General features: G+C 41.3%; 1 protein-coding gene across 3 annotated transcripts in view; it reads right to left on the reverse strand.

Moving 5' to 3' along the window:
- The window catches only part of STX8 (syntaxin 8), a 242768-nt gene that overhangs the window by 135003 nt on the left and 84666 nt on the right, over window positions 1–23099 (reverse strand). The window lies entirely within an intron of this gene.

Raw genomic sequence — 23099 nt, forward strand, 5'->3', positions numbered from 1 at the left:
TGCTTTATAACTTGATTGTGAGCACTTGCATAGAACAAATGCTCAATTAATGGTTTCAGATGGAGTCAAAGATCCTCCATCAGAAAGCTTTTCCCAGTATCTTCGGCCCACAACGTTGCTCATTACACATGCATTCATTCATTCAGTCAAAAACTACGGACTGGCTCTTCTGGAGGTGAAAAGACAAATCCAATGTAGTCCCTTTTCTTGAGGAACACACAAAGTAAAGTACTTCTGGGAGTTGCAGATATTAAAATGGGGGAAAAATCCAAAATAATGAATACTTTAATTGGTGCACAGCACACCATAGGGGCCCAAAAAAAGGCGCCAACTCTTCCTAGGAAAGTGGGAAAAAGTTTTATGGAGAAGACGACATTTGATCCATGACTGTGTCTTTGGGATAAAGCAAGGCAAGAAGAGCATCATAAGTAGGGGGACCAGGATGTGAGAAGGTAGAGGTGTGAAACGGATTGTCATATTCAGTGAGCCTACAGAAGAGATGAGGCTGCCTGGGGCTCAAGACGGCTTTAGTACGCCACCTCTGAAACTTGCTACTTTATCCTAAAAGTGACAAGGAGCCACCAAAGGTTTTTAGCATGAAAATAACACAAGCTGATTTGTTTTTAAGAAGCTAATTCTGTCAGCAGAGGGGAAGACAGACCGGAGCACCGAAAGACCGGTAGCAGGAAAAGCTGCTGGGCTGCAGCAAAACATAGTTCTCAAAGGGAGACACTGGCCTTAGATGAAAGCAGGGATGGGAGAGGTGGGGAGAAAAGAGGTGAGAGACATTTCAGAGGTGAAACCAACTGAATTTAGTGACTGGCTGCAGATGTCAAACCTTGAAGATAAGCTGGATGGTGACACCAATAAACAAGAAGGACAGCAAGCAGTGGACCAGGTTTGTGGGGGAACAGAATGAATTGGGTTTTAGACACATTGCATTGGAAGTGCCTCTCCAGGTGAAGACACTGAGTAAAGCCGGAAATACAGATCTGGGATTGTGGAAAAATACAGACTGAAACACGACGAGCACACGACAAGGTGGAAGCCACAGGAATGGATTAGCCATTAGGAACAGGAGAGGGTCCCCCAGTAAGAGCATGCAGAACAGAGAAAACCAAGGACACGGCCCTGAAGAGCCCAGGATTTAAGTGACGCTTACCTGTGTGACTCAGTTTGTACTTAATTATATGCTGCCTTTCATCATTATTTATTGGCATTGTGAGAACATATCATCTCCCCAAATGGAGCAAAAACATAATGCTTTATACCCACTGCTTAAAGAGCACGTGGAACAGTAACAGGGAGGTAAAAGACACATATGGAATTGAAAGAGGAGAAACTTACATGGAGTAAAAAGAAAAAAATTAGGGTTGAATTAAAAAAGGACCTGAAATACTGATGTAAGGAATTTTAACATTATCCATCAGAAAATAAGAGCATTGAAGTCATGAGACAAAAAATAGTATTTTCTTAAAGATTTATAAGAGGGTGGTAGGTAGGGTGGAAGAAACATAGGGATTCCTCAGTGAAGGAACCCATTAGGAATTAATGTGGGCACTGAGCCACTGGTTCTGGGGAACACTGGGGCCAAAAGGGAAATAATTCCACCAGGTAACTGAATGGAAAGACACACAGGGGTCCTAACATGTTCTTCTTAAAAATGGACCCCACCTCTGATTGCCAAAAGAGAGAGAACCACAGAGATAAGCCAGGACTGCATGAAAGGTGAATGAGAAGTGAGCCGGCAGATGGGCATGGTCAGCAAGGACACGGGTTTAGATGTAAAAGTGGCAAGAGACCTGGTACACGTGAGACAAAACGAAGAGCGGATGGGCATCTAAAATGATTATGATTTCGAAAAATATCAATACTTACACAGAAAATCTGTTGAGGGTAAGATCACCAACATGCCTGGGACAGAATCTAGACTCTCTGTGCTCCTTGGGTCTTAATAATCCGGATAACAATTATGATGGTGATGAACATAATATAGGAGATGATGAAGAACCATCTCAAAGTCGGAAGGAGCTGAAAGATGTTTGGCCTGTAGCAACATGGCCGAGCTCTGGGATGTGGGGATAAGGCGGACTTACAAAAGAAAAAGAAGCATTGTGTGTACGCTGCCTCCCACCATCTGTTTTTCCCCAGGTTAGCAGAATGAAACAAACTCTCTAGGCACGATATTGATTCACATTTTTCAAGTGCTGACTCCTGGTTTGGATACAGAGCTGAGGTCAGAATTCTTGTGTCCTTTTCCAGCCAAACTGATTTCAGGACAGGCAAGCAATCACAGAATGCTCTTCCGCGCAATAAATATGAAAATACTTAACCTCCCTGGAGTATTAGGAAGCATAAATCATGTCTTTAAAGGCCCGTGACAAGCTGAAATGAAAAGCATTCAAAGTAGAAAAATACAATGAGACCACTGCTATAGCCACTCATTGAATTCTGTGCAGATAGTTGTACTATTAACTTAATGAGTTTTATGGTTTTGAAAGTATTTATCAATAGCTAAATATCAGGTTGCTTAAATACCCATGACTCACTCATCTGTCTAAATGTGCTATAGTCTCCAACATTTATCGGGCTTGCTCAAAATGGCTAGTTTCTTTCCTTCTTTCTTCCTTTTTTTTCAGTACTTCTTAAAGGAGCCATTAACAAGAGGATTCACTCGTCAGGGCCTAAAATGACTTGCAGCTGGGAGATCCGGCTACAAGCCTGGATCCATTCATAAGGCTGATATTAATAGATTTCAGAGAAGGGATGTGGGAGAAATGAACCCAAGTGGAGAGGAAGAAGAGCAGGGATTACCTTTTAACTGCTTCATAAGTGAACAACCAACACTGTATGCGTCTGACAGCTGCAGACTTTTCAGTGCACACCAGGGCTGACTCAAGAAGTAGTAAGGTACAAATTAAATTATAAAAATGACAGCTAAACATTTACTCTTTATGAGTTTTTTTAATGTTAGGCCTCCGTAGTTTGTTTTTTTAAATCTCGTTGGCTTTATTTTTCAACACTGCAAGTGAATTTATAATTTTGGTAATTTCTTATTTCTAATTTCAAGACCTACTCTTTCTTTCTTTCTTTTTTTTTTTTTTGGTGAGGAAGACTGGCCCTGAGCTAACATCTGTGCCAACCTTCCTCTATTTTGTAAAGAGGATGCCGCCACAGCATGCCTTGATGAGTGGTGTGCAGGTCTGCGCCCAGGATCTGAACCCGCGAATCCCCAGCTGCCAAAGTGGAGAGCACAAACTTAACCACTATGCCACCAGGCCAGCTCAAGGCCTCCATAGTCTGTTACTCCTGTTAACAAAGGTAAACTAGCTGTTGTGCCATTTAAGAGCTATTAATCCAATCAATACCATATCTGTGAGACTAGGCCTTGCATTTGTGAGCAATTCAGTTCTGTCTTCTCACCTTCATATTCTCTCTTCATCTTTCCATTGTCAATCAAAGAAACTAACTGGGAAGAGATCTCAGTTACCACCCTCCACTTTGGGGAAAGTCCAGCCACTTGCCCAACTTAGGAATCTTCTCTCTAAGGCTTCCAGCTTCACCTTTACTTGTAGCCACTGCAATGATTCCCTAATTACCTTTAATCATCGGAAAGTGCTTCCTAGGAACCAAAGCTGGCACCCATTGGCCCAGTCTGGGCTCTGGAATAAAGTAAAACACGCCTATTCCCACTTTGAAATTTCAATACTCTCCTTCACAACACACTTATTTTCTTCCCCCTCTAGGTCCTTGCAAATCAGAGTATGATCCAAAGACTAGTAGTTTTGGCATCATCTGGAAGCTTGTCAGAAATGCAGAGTCTCAGGCCCCAGCACAGACTTCCTGACTCAGAATCTGTTTTTTCACAAGATTTCCAGGTAATTCACAGGCATGTTAAAGTTTGAGAAACACTACCTTAGACTAGAGGTTGGTAAATATTTTCTGCAATGGGCCAGATGGTAAATATTTTAGGCTTTGCAGGCCACATGTCTCTGCTGCAATTACTCAACTCTGCTGTTAGAGCATAAAAGCAGTCATAGATAATATGTAATCAAACAAGCAACGGCTGTATTAAAAATAAAAAACTTTATACACTAAAGTTTGAATTTCATATAATTTTCACATTGTGAAATAATATTCTGATTTTGGGTGTTTTCAATCATTTAAAAATATAAAAACCTACACTCTTAGCTTGTGTACTCTACAAAAACAGGCAGCAGGCAGAGCTTGCTGAGCCCCTCTCTAGACCCTGGTCCTTCACATATTATTCGCCAATTCCCTGGGAGCTTGGTCCTCACTCTAGATAACATACTCCAGTTCCTTAATGTGGCGTGCATAACTGAATCAGCTACAACGGATGATTTTCCCACAACAGAGTAAAGCAAGATCATTATTTCTTTTGATGCTAACACAGTTTTTCTTTTAACGTAGATCATTGCTTAACACAATACTTATTTTAACATAGCAGTACACAACACAGTTGAATGATATATTTTTGAACAATTACGAGGTTTTTATCATTTTGCAAAATACTTCAAAAGCCATGTCTTCTCCACACTATAATAATTGTTGGTTACTATCACTATTATTTTCCTCCATATAAATTCTGTAATTTTTATCAGGAAAGCACCATCAATATTCCTTCCTGACGGGGTGAGGGGGAGGTCTGGAGCCAGGACATACTGCCATATACTACCATTTTTAAAATTCTCACCAAAATGTCCCCTAGTGTACAAGAAAAACAAAACAGATACATGGCAAAGGGCATTTTGTTGGTACGTCCCTCTCCAGGTGGGATTTTTCAAACCTTGGTCAGGATGGATAAGGGAAAGCTGGAGGCTAAGTATTCTGGTGGCATAAACTAACCCACATCCAGAACCCTGGCAAATCTCTCTAGGAAAGAGGCAGAAAGAAGGGAAATCAAAGAAAAGAGTTGAGAATTACGTTCACAATCTAATGGCTTCCAACCTGAGTTACTTCATTCGATCCTATATGGAGAAGTGAATTAGATGACTTTAAAGACATCTTCTAATTCTAAAATATGGAGATTTGCCATTGGTACCATTACTTACCCAGTTATCTGGGCTCAAAGGCTGGGAGTAATCTCTTATTCATTCTGTGCCCTAAGACCTTCCTTCAGATCCATCACCGAGGCTTGTAGATTCCCCCTTTTTCTCTTTCCAATGTATCCCTCTTTCCACTCTTATTGTCACCACCTTAATCAAAGCTTCACCCTCAATCTACCACAGCTGTCTCCAACTGGCCACTGACATCCACGCTATTGCACAATACTGCTGATTGAACCCACAATGACTCCTTATTATTTTGGGTGTATGAGGAAGACTGGCCCTGAGCTAACATCTGTTGCCAACTTCCTCTTTTTGCTTGAGGACGACTGTCACTGAGCTAACATCTGTGCCAATCTTCCTCTACTTTATGTGGGACGCCGCCACAGCGTGGCTTGATGAGTGGCGCTAGGTCCACGCCCAGGATCCGAACCTGCAAACCCCTGGCTGCTGAAGTGGAGCATGCAGACTTAACTACTACGCCACCAGGCCAGCCCCTCAATCACTTTTTTTTTTTTTTACTGTCACTGTCATTCTAAACAATCTTCAGTAGTTTCCCAATACTTAAAACATTAGCCCCACATCCTAATTGCTCTTCAATCTTCCCAAAGCTACACCCACTCCTCCTGCATGTCACTATGACTGACCTCCTCTCAGTTTCAGCATCCAGGGGCTGATTCCACTCCTGTGCCTTAACCCTTCTCACTTGCTTCCCTCACCTCCAAGCTGGGCTTGCCATTTCCACATTGGGCCAAACGGGAGGTATAAAGATATATGCAAACAATTAATAATTCTAACTATGGAAAGGCAAAGCTACGATAGATAGAACAGAACAGAATAGAATGAGAAGGAACCTGAGAAATTTAGTCAAAATATCATTTGCCCTTGTTCCCCTGATTTTCCTCAAACTTCTCTGGCTGCTAGCACACACCACCCTTCCAATAAATAATGGTGTTCCTCAGAACTCTGCCCCAGGCCATCAGCTCTTCTCTGTGCTCAGTACAATAGCTTTGATCACCATCCATATACTGACTCTCAGATCTAAACTTCAAGTTTATAGCTCTCCCTTGAGCTCCAAACTCAAAGGAAGCATACTCTTTCTGACACACTTAACTTGAGAGTACCTCAGGCACTTTTGAACTCAATGTCTTCTCATTCAACCATTATGTAACTTCCTCTTCCTGTGTGCTCTGTATCAATAAATGTTATTGGCATCTATGCAGCTGCACAAGCCAGAAGCCAATCAGTCATGAAGTCCTACTGATTTTTACCTCCTTTCAAATCTGTCCACTTCGCTCCGTATCTTCCCCAACCCCAAATCATTCCAGGCTAGCCCGGCATCATCTCATTTGATTAAACTATTTCAAACCACTTCCTAACTGGTTTCCCTTCGTTTAATCCTGATCCCTTCCTGCCCATCATCCACATTACCCAGAAGTCCCCTTTCCTTTATGCAAATTTAACTAGTTGTCTGGGAACATCAGAGGTGATAGGAAGTCACGGTGGCGAGAGGCAAGCACTGTCTCCAAATGGAAAAGGTGAGCAGCAGTGGCGGTGTATTAACAGCTCAGATTCCTGAGGACTTGTGAGATATCCTCTTGGGACTCATAAAATATTCAAAGAGGGGAGTCAGTGAGATTTAGACATTAATGTTAATATAGTCTCAGTGGGCATTAATGTTAATATAAATTCACTGATACTCAAATGGCTATAGACCGATAACTATTTAGATAATTTCACAGATGGAAGAGCCAGTGGGGCTATGGAGAGCTGCTTTGATGTTTGAGAAGATACTAATAATCATACCAGTTAATACGGAAGAAGATAATCATGCCCTTCTGTAATATGTCCTTCCTGCACATCACCTTCAAAGGCAGGCTTAGGGACTAAGAGCATCACATACTCAGCCCAAGAGGGCAACACCACTATTCCTACGAGCTGGGAACATTCATGTTTGGGCTGAAGATTTAAATCAGCTACTGAAAGCAGCTGGAGGGCCCTCAATGCTTTTCCCTTTGCCAAAACAGAATTCAAGATTGAGTCACTCGTTTACCAAGCATCCACTGTGTGTCTGCTATGTGTAAGTGGAGAGCACAAAGATGGAGGATACAGAGTCTCTATCCTAAAGGAACTTGAAATCCAGCAGCGTGGTGCAGTCTGCTATGATTTCACGGGCAGTATCATACTGGAAGGTACTATTCAGCTCGTCTAACATAACTGTGTACTAACCAGAAATCCCTTCTACGGCTCAAGAAGAATGACCTAGCTGAGCAGCAATTTGAGGCCAAAGTGATTTCCACCCTCTCTTTCCAGAGTTTCCTTCTTTCCATCTTATCTACCTTATTTTTACTAGCTCCTCCACGGGTCTGGAGATCTCTCTTCTTGATGGAGAAATGAGGTACCCCACCTGCCCTGACCAAAGTGCAAAAAGTCCCATTGCTCCTTTATACTTGCGTACTAAAGGACAACAGAATCTGTTCATGCAGAGGGCTAACATGATCACAGACAAGAACACAATAATTGGCGTTACTGAATCCCCACCAAATGATACAACTTTTTGTGTGTGTGGGAGGAAGATTGGCCCTGAGCTAACATCTGTTGCCAACTTCCTCTTTTTGTTTGAGAAAGATTGGCCCTGAGCTAACATCTGTGCCAATCTTCCTCTACTTTATGTGGGATGCCACCACAGCATGCTAGGTCTGCCCCTGGGATCTGAACCTGCGAACCCTGGGCCGCCGAAGCGGAGCATGCGAACTTAACCACTAAGCCACAAGGCAGACCCCTCCAACTTTTCTTTTGGATTCTTCTTCAGTTTTTCACTTTGCCTCCCTCTATCCATGAATAATTTCCTCCTCCTTGTCATCATTCGTTCATTCACATCTACCCCAAACATACCACAGCGCTGTACCATAGCTAGTTCAACACAGCTGAACTAGAACCAGAAGCACGGAGCTGAACTAGGAAAGACCTTCCTTCCACCTCCGCTTCCCATCCACAGGTTCTCGCTCCATTCCTCACTCACATCATCTGTCACACTTTCTTCTCTTAGTTCTTTCTTCAGCTCTACGTTGGTTTCTGGACTACGCTGGCATCTCTCTGCCCTGGTGAACTTTAATAAAGGTCTCTTAAAAGTTCACAACTAGTAAGACATTGCCCATTCCGATTAGCACTGATTCAGCGAAACTACTTCCTGCCTAGACCTGGTCATCTTGCCTTAACTAATAATAGTAATAAGCCTCAATTAAAAGTTTTGGATGATTTTTCACAGCAGTATGACAATGTTGGCTTCACCTGGAGCTTGGAGAAGTCAACTAAAATCCTAAACGCCAGGATCTTTTCATATTGAAGCGAGAAGTCTCCAGAGATGGTACAACTAGGATCATGAGCACATCATCTTTACAGAAGCAAACCGAAAGATATTTATTATCGTGTGTGTGAATACATAAATACACATCTTCTTTTTTTCTTTTTTTAGCACAACTTCCTGACCTCTCCAAACAATTTCCTTAGGATACTGGCTGTGAATATTTGCATGGATTTTTCAATAGCTGGTTGTGTAAAGGGAGACAGACTTTTTGTCTTTACCCCCGAAAAGAATTGAAACAGACTCTTTCTTTTGAAAGTTGGCAGAGATGTGTGGCAGAGGGGTCCAGCTCATTTGGAGAGGTAAACATGTTGCCGTCTAACACAGATTGATCACCAGCTGGGAAGCAAGCCGTTCCGCTGCAGCTTCACAATAACACTGGCTCTTCGCTGCTCTGCTGACCATCAGCGACAGATTGATGTGCATTTCTCCGAGCGGGGAAGCTGGCTAGAGAACGTGGGGAAGCTAAGCAGGTTGCAAGTGTATTATTCATGCACTCCCTGCCTAGAAAAACAAAAGTTTCCCACCTTTCTGACCTGAGTTTGGAGAACTGTTAGGGACTGAGTTTGCTTTGTGACTTGGAAGGCTGCTTAAAGCTTTCCAGAGCAACATAAAAAATGAATACCTATTGGCACTTTCAAATGAAATGCCAAAATCCACAAAGAGAAATGACCAAGCAACATTTTTTTTCCTTTTCCCACTGCGAGTGAGAAAGAAGAGACATGATATTTCATGTCACTGCTAAAGAGTTTGTTTTGTAAAAACGAATGAAGAGGTACAGCTTGTTACACCCTGCGTAGCAAGACAGTCCAGGGTCTCAGAAAAACAATGGCATGTTGCTGGGTTTCTCATAGGACAGGGAGGAGAGCGAAACTCCCCAAATGAAGGGCTTTAGAACACCACGCGAGCAGGTAAGGCATATTTACTTGTTTAAGAAAATTGGGACCTAAACCGACAAATTTGAAAAATAGATCAGCCTACTGAAGTATTTTATTTTGTATAAGTTTGAGTTATTAAATTTTCCAAAATGTTGCACTTTTTAAAAACTAACATGCTTCCATCCCGTTACTTACTTTTAAAATCATGAGGCTACTTTAGGTACATTAATGTTTCAATAGTTGTTTTCTGTGCTTGTTTTCCATCATCTACCAATAACAGACATTTTGACCAAAGACATTTAGCACAAGAAAATGGAGTAATTATATGGGGGTCAGGGACTGGCTTGTTCACCATGGCATTGCCAGCGCCCGGAAGAATGCCTGGCACATGGTAGGGCCTCACTAAATATTTGCTGACTGTTCGCCGGAAGGCAACTTAGCAACACCATTACTTATTATTCTAGCCCAAGAGAAGGTTTAGTGACAACATTTCATGAGCAATTTTCCCACAAATTTCAAAAATCACCTTAGTGAAGAAATACAATCATGGTTGTATCATTTCTGCTTTTACCACTTGGTCCACAGTTAAAACTATTAACTTAAATTAAAGCTGAATATAAAGAAGACATTTCGCCCATGGGATTCATTTCTGCAAAGCTAGTGAGAAGGAGGAAGCAAACTACTGTTTTCCTTTTCATGGGAGTGCTGTACGGGTTACTCTCCACAAAGATAGAAAGGAATAAATATGTAGCAGTTAATGACGGGGAGAAGCCACAGTTTTTTGGCAGTAGTACAAAGCCAGGAAATTTAGCAGTTTCCAGAGACTTGCATATGCTTTCCAGTGAAAAGGTTTGTGATAGCACTTCCTAATGAAATGCCAAAATCCACACCGAGAATGACTGAGGAGCCGTTTTTTCCGTTTTCCCACTGAGAGTGAGATAGAAGATACACGATGTTTCATGTCACCGCCAAAATAGCTTGTTTTGTAACAATATATGAAGAGAGACAGCTTCTTACGCCACCTGTACTATACTATTTGTTAGTATTTTAATAGGTAATTAATCTTGATTTGATAGGATTTAAGATTTTTATTTTTTGGCACATATGCTCAAGCTATTATATTATAAATCTCCAACATTTCAGCAAATGTCATCCTGATTGTTCCCTACTGCATAGAACACTACCAATGAAATATTCAGGGTCAGGAACTTGGATTCTTTGCCCACTGTATTCAGGAAAACCGATTTATTGTTCTGTCTCAGTAAAGAGGGGTGATTTCTTTGGGGCCCATTTCATATTGGCAGTCAATCTAGAAAACTTATAATTACTTTTAGGCAATGGAGGTTTGGTAAGTGCATTAATCTGTCTCTGTGAATTTAAACACATACCCTATAGCTATTACTACGATAAAATTCAGAGTTCAACATTTTATATTACTTTTTAAGAATGAAGTGTGTGCTTAATATGTTTGAATGGTGCACAAGATCTTCTAACATAAATCAAGAGTATGTCTTTGCAATGGGGGTAAAATCTTAGGAAGGTCTTGAGGTGTTTTTAAAGCAGCCTTCATACTAAATGGTCCTCGTTTGGCAGGTTAATTTTCTCGTCAATTTATGGGAATAAAAATATTTAATTAAGTTTGGCATTAAACCAAATCACTACAAATCATTATTTAAATTGAACTAAATTTAAACACTTCTAAAATATAAAAACATAGGTGAATTTGCCCACTTTCTAAAATTTATTTGTAACCCCAAGCAACACTCGGGGCACTTGTGCAGACATTCCTGGACACGCAGAGAGCAGGGAAAACTGTGCGTCATCTGATGCGTGCGTTCCCAGCTGAGGTGGAACAAGACGACGCTCTGCCTTCCTGTTTCAGTGTTCACACTGTAAACATGTGTCTGTTTCCTGGTCTATTTGGTGCCACTTTTTCCACATTTTTGCTTTTTGTTGGTGATTTCGCTTGCTTAGAATGGTCCGTTAACATAGGCTGTGATGCGTCTTATGTAGAAAACATAGGTATTACAGAAGCTTTGTTCAGACGCTTGACCTGGAGTTCACCGTTAATGAATTAACAAAATATATTAAATAATGCGTCTTTAAACACAAACACTTAAAACAAGATTACATATTGATCAGTTGACAAAAATGTTGTAACCAGAGTCTCCTGGGAACCTAACCTTGTACTTCCCCTAGGAGCAATGGCTCAGTATTCACAATTCAGTGTTCACCGTGACTTCAGAGACCATAGGTACCATAAATAACAAGAATTCATTCTATTTTTTAAATGACCTTAATGCAAAATTTTCACTATTCAGAGAAAGAGAGATTTTCCTTTTGAAGGGTGGGAATACATCATGAAAAGTATTAATGAAACCAATTATTAAAGAGATACTAAAAATGGTTAAAAATTTTTTTAAATGACAATACCAAGTGCTGACAAGAATGAAGTGCAACCAAAATTCTCACATGCTGCTGGTGGGAATGCAAATGGTACCGTCACTTTGGAGAACAGTTTGTCAGTTTCTTTGAAAACTAAACATACGCTGACCATACAAATCAGCAATCCTACTCCTAGGTATTTACCCTAGAGAAATAAAAACACTTATTCACACAAAAACCTACACACAAGGGTTTGCAGCGGCTTTATTCAAAATTGCCCAAAACTGGAAACAACCCAATGTCCTTCAGCTGCTGAATGAATAAACAAATTGTGATACAGGCATACAACGGAATATTCTTTAGCAATAAAAAGGAACAAACTATTGATACACTCAACAATATGGATGAAGCTCAAATGCATTTATATTTGGTGAAAGTAGCCAGATACAAAGGCTACATGCTGTATAATTCCATTTACATTCCATTTTGGAAAAGGCAAAACTGTAAGGATGGAAAACAAATCAGCAAAGCCCAGGGGCTGGGGACGGAAGAAGGAGCTGACTACAAAGGGGCATGCGAGAACTTTTTGGGGTGATGGACCCGTTCCATATCATGATTGTACATGTTTATCAAAGCGTATAGAACTCTTCACCAAAAAAGGACAAAATTTACTATATGTAAATTATAACTTAAGAAACCTAACAGACACAAAAAAGGGTAACAAAGGATGCTAATGTTTTAATGATAGACATTCCTTCAAATTCTCCTCTGATTTTTACCAATGTTCACAGGCACACTTTTACCTAGCATCACATAAATGGATGATTTATGATGTTTTTTAAAAATCTGATTAATTTTGCCACTCTGGCAAGGACCAGCATGATGACGTGGCAAGGTAAGGCCCATTAATCAGCTTCAAACCGGCATCTTTTCTGTGCTCATGCAGCAGCGCTTGTCATGAAGCAGCTTTATTTCTTGGTGGCCATCTCAGTAGTATTTTGTGCATATATGTGCTCTTCACCACCAAAGGAGGAAGTCCAACCAACATCCTTAAACAAGGCCTCTTTTGTGGCCTTCCTCCACAAGTGGAAGCTTCTCCTTGCTTCCAACAACGGAACAAACATTTGCAGAGCACAGACTGTGTCCCAGGCCCCACGCTCAGCACCAGGAATATAAAAATGGATCAGACAGCCTGCCTTACGTCACTTGCTCACTCTATCTTACAGCAATGGTGCCTGCATGAACTTTATCCCTCAAAATGTCTAGCATGAGTTATATTTTAGAATTCTCTCCTTTGTTTATACTACCTCTCCCTTCCAGCATTTATCTTCTGAATTGTGCCCTCTTCCCAGATCTAATCCTCACCAGAATCCCATTAACTTCTTAAAGTTTGACTCAAAGAGTAGTCCGAGCTGATTCTACTTAAATCCATCTCCCTGTGGAGAAACAAGAGGGTCACACAAGTCAACGTCATCTCATTTTTTCATCTCACGCTTTGTTACGAAGTGTGCTATCTATGAAGACAGACAGTCCTGGTTTGAGAACTTGCACAAGGCATCATTTCAATGTTTAATGTAATCTTCCAAAGTAAGCACTGATTCCCTTTGGGTACGATGGTTTTCACAATTTTTCTAAATAAAATAGCACCTCTGACATAGATATGGCCCCTGCTAGGGTTCATGGTTTCTAATGACTTATAGAACTTAAAATATTATATACTTTGTGTCAGGTAAAAATAACTAGAATCCATATCCCAACAGTTACAATTTAGCTCCTACAATACATATGTCCAAATTATTTTTATAACTTTATAAATAAACTCATCTCTAAGTTTTCCTTTCAAGGAAAAATGAGTATTTAGGGAAGAATGGAAAAATACCCAAGGTGTTGGTTTTCTTCCCCCAAATGACCACTGACTTTTGAATACTTCATGAGAAACAAATGTGCAATTTAAATACACACATGCACACACACACACACACGTACACAGAGAGTCCCTGAATTCTCGGAAAAATGAAGAAAAGTTTCACTGCTTAGAAAATTTGAGTTTGATAGTTTGTTTCATTTTTCTTATTTGGTTTAATTCAAGCTGTATCTGATGTAGGCATTTCTCTTAATCCAATTAAGTTATTTTGATGATTTATGGTTAAAATGTAGCAGCACTTATAGCAATCTCTCTCAATATAAGGTGCATAAATTGTTCTACTGGGGTCAAATAATAAGGTCAAATAATAACGAGTAACTACAAGATATGTCCCAACGGCAATTTTGTCATCATTATGACCAGGCTGGTAGGTGACTCAAATTCTAGTTACTCAGTAGTAACTATAACATAATCTGGTATCTTCTTTGACGTTTTATTCTAAGCACCTTAATTTATTTTCACTCCAGACATTCCCAGTACCTGAGAGCTTCTTGTCGGAGCCTTTGTCTTGCCTAGAAATACCTGAATCGATTAGCTCTACTTCCCTTCTTCCAAACACAAGAGTGCTTGTGGGGAAGGAAACCGATGCTGGAGAAAGTAGGGAAGCAGGGGAAAAAATTCTCTTCAATCTTTAATGGAATTTAGCTACCAAATGCAGAAAAAAAATCTCTGTTCAACTTAAGTTAAATATAAACGTGTTCCTATTTCTAAACACCAGTTCTCAGTTACTCAATTATAACACTTCCTAGGAGAGGGGCTTAGTCTTTCAAAACACACTGTAGCTCTGAAAGGTTCAGATGGCTGGTAGCAAGGGCCGAACTTTGCAGGTGATGCTGAGCCTGATGAAGTCCAAGCAAAGAAATGAACACATGGGGCAGATGGCCTTCCCAAACTGACAGCCATTTCTGGCTCTCTGGATGACAGCAGCACAACCATCAGGGACTCTCAGATACAAGTGAGCACCCGAAAGATCAGCACGTGCAGGGTCCCGTCACATGAAGAGGGTTCTCAGCGAATGAGCTTCCATACCCCCTCAGCTGCTGATGACGTCAAGGTTAAAATCCACGTGGGAACTCTCAGACAATCAAATGTCTCAGTAGGATGGGCTGGATCTCAGTCTTCTTTTAGGCCCTTCTCATTTCTAGGGCCCAACTTGGCTAGAAATTGGTGTGGGGATCTAAACGGTTAATTTCCTAGGCCCTGAAGCTCACTGATACTGGTTCATAGTATGGGTTCATCCAAATCATTGTAAAATTCCAGAAAACCAACAAAGATAACTATAAATCAGAGTAGTTGCCACAGCTATAGTAAAAACACATTTACCCCGTGGAGAAAATGCTATTGTTATTAACACTGACTATGCTCTAACGTTCATATAAAGAATATACATGTTCAGATCTGAATTAGATAGGAAGATAGGCACTGTGTAGAATTTTCAAGCAGCACTTTATAACTCCTGTTATCTGTCTTTCTTGTAAAATATTGTAATTCTCTGTTCACAGTGCTGCCTTCGCCACTAGAGTGTAAATTCCTCGGAGTGGGGGAAGACCAGGAGGACATATTCCAATTTATCTTCGTACCCAGCACTTAGCACAGTGCAACTAGGGGCTGTTGGATAAATGTTTGTTGCATTAATAAATACAACATGCCACGAGTCTCTTGCTCTCCTGAGAGGACTTATTGTTAAGACGCTCCGAATCCTTCCGTAAAAGCCTTCGCCCCAACTAGGGGGGCAAGAGGAAAGTGTGGATTATAACTGAGAAAGGGGGAAGGGTCAGCTGTGGGATGCTGCTCTAACACAGTCTTCAGTGACAAAAACACTGATGTCAAAGATGCAGAGGAGGAGTTTAAATAAAATTATTTCATAAAATTCAAGTTGAAAAGGCTATATTTCTAAACATGTTTTCCAAGTTATTTTAAATATATATAATTAAATAACAAACTGAATAGCAGAAGCAGAGCATTGATTATTTCAACTATAGCCTTTAGAGTATCTATATTCCAAGTTGGGCAAGAAATCTGGGGGGAGTCTTCTCTTTGGAAAAATAAGGAAATACATTCAGGTATGCATTTTTACAAGAATAGATAAATAATAGTGACGGCTTTGGGGATACTAGGGAAGGCATAGCAAGGAAAATATTTTGGCATATTGATGTGAAAAAAAGGACAAATGAAAAGATTACAATGTAGAAAGTAACTAAAACACCAGTGGAGTGAAAAATAGAAGATTCTCATCATGGTACTGAAAAGGGAAGGAGGAACCCAAAATTTGGCCAAGAATACAGACATCTAGCAATATAGTCCTTGTGCCTACTTTGCCGATGGCACATTGTAACATTATTCACAACGTAGGGTAACTATACACACACACAATCTTCCATGCAAAACTCTCAAAATTATTTACAAAACTTTAGAACTTACTACTATAAGGGAAAGTCTGCAACCAATAAGTCTAATTAGGGTTCTGACCATTTCTCGTATGAAAAACTGTATCAACGAACTCCTCTGTTGTATACAGCTCAGCCCCCTTCTGGGATCTAGGGGTACAACCTACTGTCCCCAGCACACCCTCCCCACTACCCGAACAATACAACTGTGGTTCACACAGGATCCAGATCCACGATGGGAGGGACCATCATGACCAAGGATGTTAAGTATATTAAATACGCAACCATTAGAGGAGGCCCCACTAGACAGGCAGGGTTGGCCGCCATGATAAGAGAACTGTTTTTCCACGTACATGCTCTTCACCTACTTTAGAAAAACAGTTTGCTGGTGGAGGAGCTGGCAAGACTGAGGCAGTGTATTTGGGGGGTAGGGGACGCAGTGAGTGCAAAGGGTGGCTGTGGGTCTCAGGATGGTCTTTGGGGCAGAAATTATAAAAACTAATTTGAAACCAAGAAGTGGTGGAGAAAAGGCTTGGAAACCAACTGAAATAGCATTTGATCTTTGGCCTCTCTGATCTTAAACTGGGCTGAGCCTCCAGCTGAGTTCACCGAGGCCACTGAACAGCTGTCCAATGATAACCGCTTTCATAGTTGTCAGCAACATTTGCTAAAGTCAGTACTGGGGCTGTTCCCACTCTGTGGAGATGGAAAAAGAGTCGATGTTTCCCTTCATTTCTGACTCTGCTTGAGCTATCCTAAATTAGGAAATCATCTGGATTTGTAAAAATAATCACTTCTTGGCATGTTAACAGAGTGTGCTGAAATGTTATTTCGGAAAAGAGAATTTGGATGCCTGGAGGTCACAATAGGAAATGAATCTGGCAATTTGAAAGTGCACCTGCTGAAGTTCCAGGCCATCTCAGTATTCAAATAATTTATCCGTCCTTCCAAACATCTTTTGTGTCTTTTATTAAAAAAAAAAAAGAGTTCTAAGTTATTACACTTAGTATGAATCAGAAAACAGCCCTGCTTCTTTAGATGTGGATTCTGGGGTTTTGCTCCAACATTTTTTCACAATTCAACAAATACTCAGCGTCTACCTTATACATAGTACTCTGCTAAGCATGTATATATCAATCAGGACAGGTTAGGCTGCGAGCAGCAGAAAATCCCACTCAAACTGGATTAAACAACATAGAAGCCTGTCTCATATGATGAGAAATTCAGGCTCCAGGGTTGGCTGATTCAGAGGGTCAGCAAAGTTATAATGTACCCAGGTTGTTTTCATCTCTGTATTAGTTTCCTATCGCTGATGTAACAAATTACCACAGACCTACTGGCTTAAAGCAACACAAACTCCTCTTACAGTTCTGGAGGTTAGAAGTCTGACATGGGTCTCACTGGGTTAAAATCAATGTGTCAGCAGGGCTGTGTTCCTTTCTGGAGGCCCTAGGGAAGAATCCATTTCCTTGCCTTTGTCAGCTTCTGGAGGCTGCCTGCATTCCTTGGCTCATGGCTCCTTCCATCTCTAAAGCCAGCAATGACTAGTCATTCTTTCTCACATCAAATCACTCTGACACTGACTCTCCTGCCTTCCTCCTCTTCCACTTTTAAGGACCCTTGTGATTACATTGGGCCCACCCAGATAATCCAGAATAATCTCCCCATCTCGAGGTCCATACCCTTAATCAATCTGAAAAGTCCATTTAGCCATGTAAAGTGACAGAGTCACAGGTGCCAGGGACTAGGACATGGAATCTTTGGAGCCATTATTCAGCCTACCACAGTCTCTGCTCCTGCAGCCTCCGTGAGGGCTTTGCCCTCAGCCTGGTTCCTCTCACAGTCATAAAATGGTCATTAGAGTAGTTCTAAGTACTACATCCAGACATACCTTCCAGAGGAAGAAAAGGGAGCCATCTCTTTCTTGTTTCTCTTTCTTAGAAGGAGAGAAAACCTTTGCCAGATACCCTAGAACAGGTTCTCCTTTATGTATAATTGGCTGAGATGGGTCACTTACCCATTATCAATCCAATTTTTGACAAGGAGATTAGGTTCAGTGTAACTGGCACAGACTAATAATTTGGGATGGCTGTCAGAGAGTCAGCCATCATGTTCACTATAAGGTGGCAAAAGCCAAGAAAGGAAGATAATCACTAGAGACTACTTAAAACTGGAGGTCCAGTACTGTGCTGGATGTTTTACATGTCATCTTGCTTAGTCTCACATCAACCCTGTGAGGTAGGTATTAAACCGATTTTACCAAGGAAACCCAGGCTCAGTTTGAATTTTACTATTTATTATAGTTACAGATACTTCTGTATAGACTATTTTATACAGAGATGTAGATGTAGAGATGTTGGCTATTAAGGACAGGAGAGTCGAGTTGAAATCTGTTGTTTTCTACCAAAAGAAGACCCTTTGACACTATGACAGTGTCGTCAAAAATAATCATGACTTTGAGAAGCCCACCCTATGGCTTGCTAGAAAACAGACTAGAGGCCCTAACTTCGAGTGTGTTGTCACGCTCTTGCTCCTCAAAGGCCGTCAGAAATCCAGCATTCCCAATACAGTATGAGCACGCCTTTGAGGCTTAGAGGACTGCTCTCCCAGATGAAGACACTGACAAACGATGAAATGGAGCTGAAGCTCAGCACCAGAAATTGTATAGGAGTATCAGTCAGGGCCCAGTTGGAGACAAAAATCACACCAGTTATTTTAACAGAGAGAATTTAACATAGAGAATTGTTAACAAGCTATAAAGCTGCTAACTAGGTGACTGACAGGGTAAAAACACAACTCTTCAGTATCATGGAAGCACTACAGGTAGCAAAAGGAATAAGGTAAAATTACTAAAATCAGGAGCCTGCAGGTGGGCTCTATGGAAATGAAACTGAAGCTTCTGAGGAGGAGGTGCTGCTCCGCTGGTGCTCGTGTCTGGAGGGCACCTAAAGAGGCCGATTCTGCAAGTGTTGGAAAATTGCAAACTGAAGTCAGCTGCTGCTTCAGGAAGGCATTGCTGCTGCCAGGTGAAAAAGCATTGCTTGTGTGATGCAAGCAGGCAGGAAGCAAACTGGAAGGTGCACGTCCCTCTGTGTCCTCCAGCCGTGCAGCATCCTTCTAGCACTCTCCACTGGCAGAGCTTAATAGGAAGCCAGCTGGCAAGGCAGAAACGTGGCTTGCAGAGCGCCAGCTCCGGCATCATAAAGGAGAGCACAGAGGGTGTGTTTGGGGTTGAGAGACAATGGCTTAATCAAGACACACAAGCAAATATCATGTGATGCCAGAGGCAAAGCCTCTTCATTTTGTAGTAGAGTAGAACATCTTCAGGAAAGATAAAGCAGATGCATGGGCTTCTGGTTATAAACAATGGTTAAAAAAAATTTTTTTTTCACATTTTGGGACTGCTTCTTTAGCTTTCGGGACTGCAACTGTTTCCTCCCTTTACAATCACATCACAACATTCACCAATTCTTGCATGGTGCTCTCACTCTCATTCCTTTTTGGGCGTAGGGTGCGGACAAGAATAGTCATATCTGTATCACAAATATCTTTTAAAAATGCTACTACGTTCACAATAACTTATTTTTACTATGTAGAGAGGCAGTAAATATGTACCGTGGTTAAAAGAACATACTTTGTCATCACACAGATCTGGGATCCAATCCTGGTTTTGACATTTAGTAGCCCTATGACTTCAGACAAGATACTTCAACTGCCTCAGCCTCCCCTTCCCCAGCTGTTATGTGGGGATAGTAAGATTAAATTAATTAGGGGCTGGCCCCATGGCCGAGTGGTTAAGTTTGCGCGCTCCGCTGCAGGCAGCCCAGTGTTTCGTTGGTTCGAATCCTGGGCGCAGACATGGCACTGCTCATCAAACCACAATGAGGCAGCTTCCCACATGCCACAACTAGAAGGACCCACAACAAAGAATATACAACTATGTAACGGGGGGCTTTGGGGAGAAAAAGGAAAAAATAAAATCTTTAAAAAGAAAAAGATTAAATTAATTAATTACCACCATAAACTTATTAAGTTGCCCATCAACTGGGGCTTTTTTCCTGTGCATCTACAGCCTAGGAAAGAAAAATGTTGTCCATCCCTGCTTTTGAGCAAACTGCCTTGTAGTCTTTCCACAGCATTCCTACCTCTATGACAGCTCTGATCTCTATGTATTGTAATTATTTTTTAATAAATAATCACATTTCCAGGTAAAATAAAAGTTCTTTAGAAGGAAAACTGTGTATTTTTCACCATGTACACAGCTCCTGAAAAAAACGTTATCTTCCCTGACAGATCCAAATAACAGACCAGTCCAAAATATGAGCCGGCCCACAGAATCCCACACTGCAGATGGAGGCAATGCAGAAGGTCAATGTGGAGAGGGGTGATTTTCAGAATGGGTAGGATGGTACCGGGGTGTGTATCAGAATTACTTGGAACTTTTTCCAAGGGCACATACCCTCTACCCACCACCACCCTAGATTCTAGCTCTCTCCTCTTAGGAAATTATCAATACATGGCTCCTTTGGGAGCTAGAAATAGAGACAGAAGTCAATATAAAGTGAAGAAGAGATAGCCTCGCCTTCCCAGTAAGACAAGATTCACAACAAGCCCAAAGGATAGCCAAGCATCCAGATCCAAATGCAAGGAGAGAGTGTGCATTTGCACAGTGAGTGCCTGTGGGAAGTGGGTGAGGGAGTCAGGAGGAACAAAGCCATGGTGGCTGGTCCTACTAGAGGGGCGCAAATCAGTCTCTTGCCCAGTCACATAGGGAGCAAGCCCAGAGCATTGGGCCTTTACGGAGGTAAACTTGAAGTCAACAGAGAAAGCAGCAGGGAAGCCCTGAGCAACTTACTGAAGACAACTAACCTAGTAGCTTAATAACGGTTTTAAGCAAACCAAAGCAGAGATCATCTGTGACTGAACTGAGAACAAAACCTCATTTCAACCCCGAGTTCTTTTCCCTTTCAAGGACTTCTATCAGGAAAAGGATATGTGGAATGATGAAACATACAATGAAACCCTAAATAACAACTATCTGGGAACAATGTTCCTTTCAACAAAGTGAGTCCGAACGGGGCGGGACTGCTTGGGCACCCTCTTGATTCCTCTACACTGGAGCAATATAGCCAAGGAAGAGAGCCAGAGAACTAGCTAGAGAAACGTCTAAGCTGAGGAGCTGACCATACCCCAAGGCACCAGAAGATCGGGACCCAAGATGGAGGCCACTGCCCTATAAAGTCCAATGAAGAAATATCTATTCAACCTGGGTACTAAAGGGGGTAAAGCAAGATCTCCCTGGTCTTCTACCAAGAAGGGAAGACAGTCTCCCAGAGGAGTAATGTAAAAGAATCCCATTCTAGAACACATCCCTATGCCTGACTGGTCTCATGGTGTAGGGCCTGAGTGGGCTCTGCCACTTTATTGCTGTGACCTTAGTCAACTATTCAGTTCTCTGAGTATCAGTTTTCTGTTTTCTCATCTGTAAAATGCAAATAGCACTGACTCTCACAGGGCTGCTGTGAGGATTAAATACAACACTTAACATAACCCAGGAAGAACAGTTCCTGGAACAGAGGAGGCACCCAACACACAGCAACAATCATATGTTTTTTCCCTACTACAGAATTACTAATAAAAGGTATCACTGAAATCTATTTCATTAAGAGACTTTTTTTTACTATTAAGTTCTTTCCTCCAAATCAAAATAATTTTAACTCTCCAATTCAAACTCAAATATTTTGTTTATCATAGGATTGAAATACTCAGATTTGAGACAACCACCATATATGCTTTATACCTTTCTTAAATCTAATTCTTAAAAATCAGCAGCTGCAAGAGGCAATTATCAAAAAGAGTAGTTACTTTAGAAGATTTTCTAAGGCATTGCCATAAATAGAAAAGTATGCTGAGGGATTTAAATTATGAGCTGCAATTATGATCTTTCAATTACGACACGCAATTATTTTAGGAATACAGCCATGACACAAGGCAAACGTTTACACCTGTATTATGAGTCTATGCTGGGTAGAATCCTTAAACCAGGTCTTGAACTTCGCTCCACGCCTTACACAGAGTAGGGTGAGTAAGTCACTGCTGAGCAGCTTTTCCTTTAGATTTACAAAACCGCACAAGAAGGAAGGAAAAGTATTTAAAGATGAAATCAAACCATGATCTCTGGTCTCCAGGACTTACTAATAAGCACAAGAGAGAGAATCCTGGAGGGCTCTGTGTGCTGAAAAATCTTAAGTGTGTGTCTTAAGTGAAGAGTGTCAGAAGTGGGCAAATAACAAGTGTGGGAGCCAGACGCAGGGACCAGCGACGGAACACAAGTGCCCTCTGATGCCAGTCTCAGCCTCTTAAATACACACTCTTGGTCATGCCTTTGAGCGTTTTAGGTTTTAATGTATTCTCCGCCATGAAGCTATTCAGAATTATTCTTCTCCCCGAAGTCATCCAATTTTCTCTCCTTTCTCCCGAAAAACACTTCCTCGGTAATAAGCAGAGGATTATTACTTCAGGTTGCTTTTTTTTCTTTAAACCGGAGAAATGTCAGGCATGCTATTTTCAGAGTGATTTAAACAGCTCTCGTGTTATAACTAAACAGAAAGAACAAAGATGCTAAAATATTAATCATCCTGCCCAGTTGTCCACCGGGAGTAGCTGCAAATGGCAACATACTGCTGTCTCCTGGCTTCGCGTCTACATCAGTGCCTGTGCAGTTCACAAACACTCCCTTTCCTGAACATATGGAGCAATCTCAGGAAAGAATTTGCCTCAGTGAACCCTGACTAGCCAATCAAAACCAGAAGGTTCCAAGTTCAGTGACTAATATCAGGAATGAATTGTGCGTGGTGAAAAGGAAATTTTGTGCGCTGGAGAAATTTATACCCTGAGATCAGCCATATCACAGGTGTGCAGGATCACCTGGAGAAACTGAACTTTCAAAAAGGCGAGTTCAAACATTTCTTCAAGCAGCACGCCTGTCATCGCGGAGTATGAAAAACTGAACAGCGCCCTGCGATAGCTGAGTACTGTTAACAACCACAAGAGCTGCCATTTACTGAGGATTTCCAGGGCTGACCTGGAGGTAGT

The sequence above is a fragment of the Equus caballus genome, chromosome 11 (assembly GCF_041296265.1).
Source record: "Equus caballus isolate H_3958 breed thoroughbred chromosome 11, TB-T2T, whole genome shotgun sequence".
NCBI classification, from domain to species: Eukaryota; Metazoa; Chordata; class Mammalia; order Perissodactyla; family Equidae; genus Equus; species Equus caballus.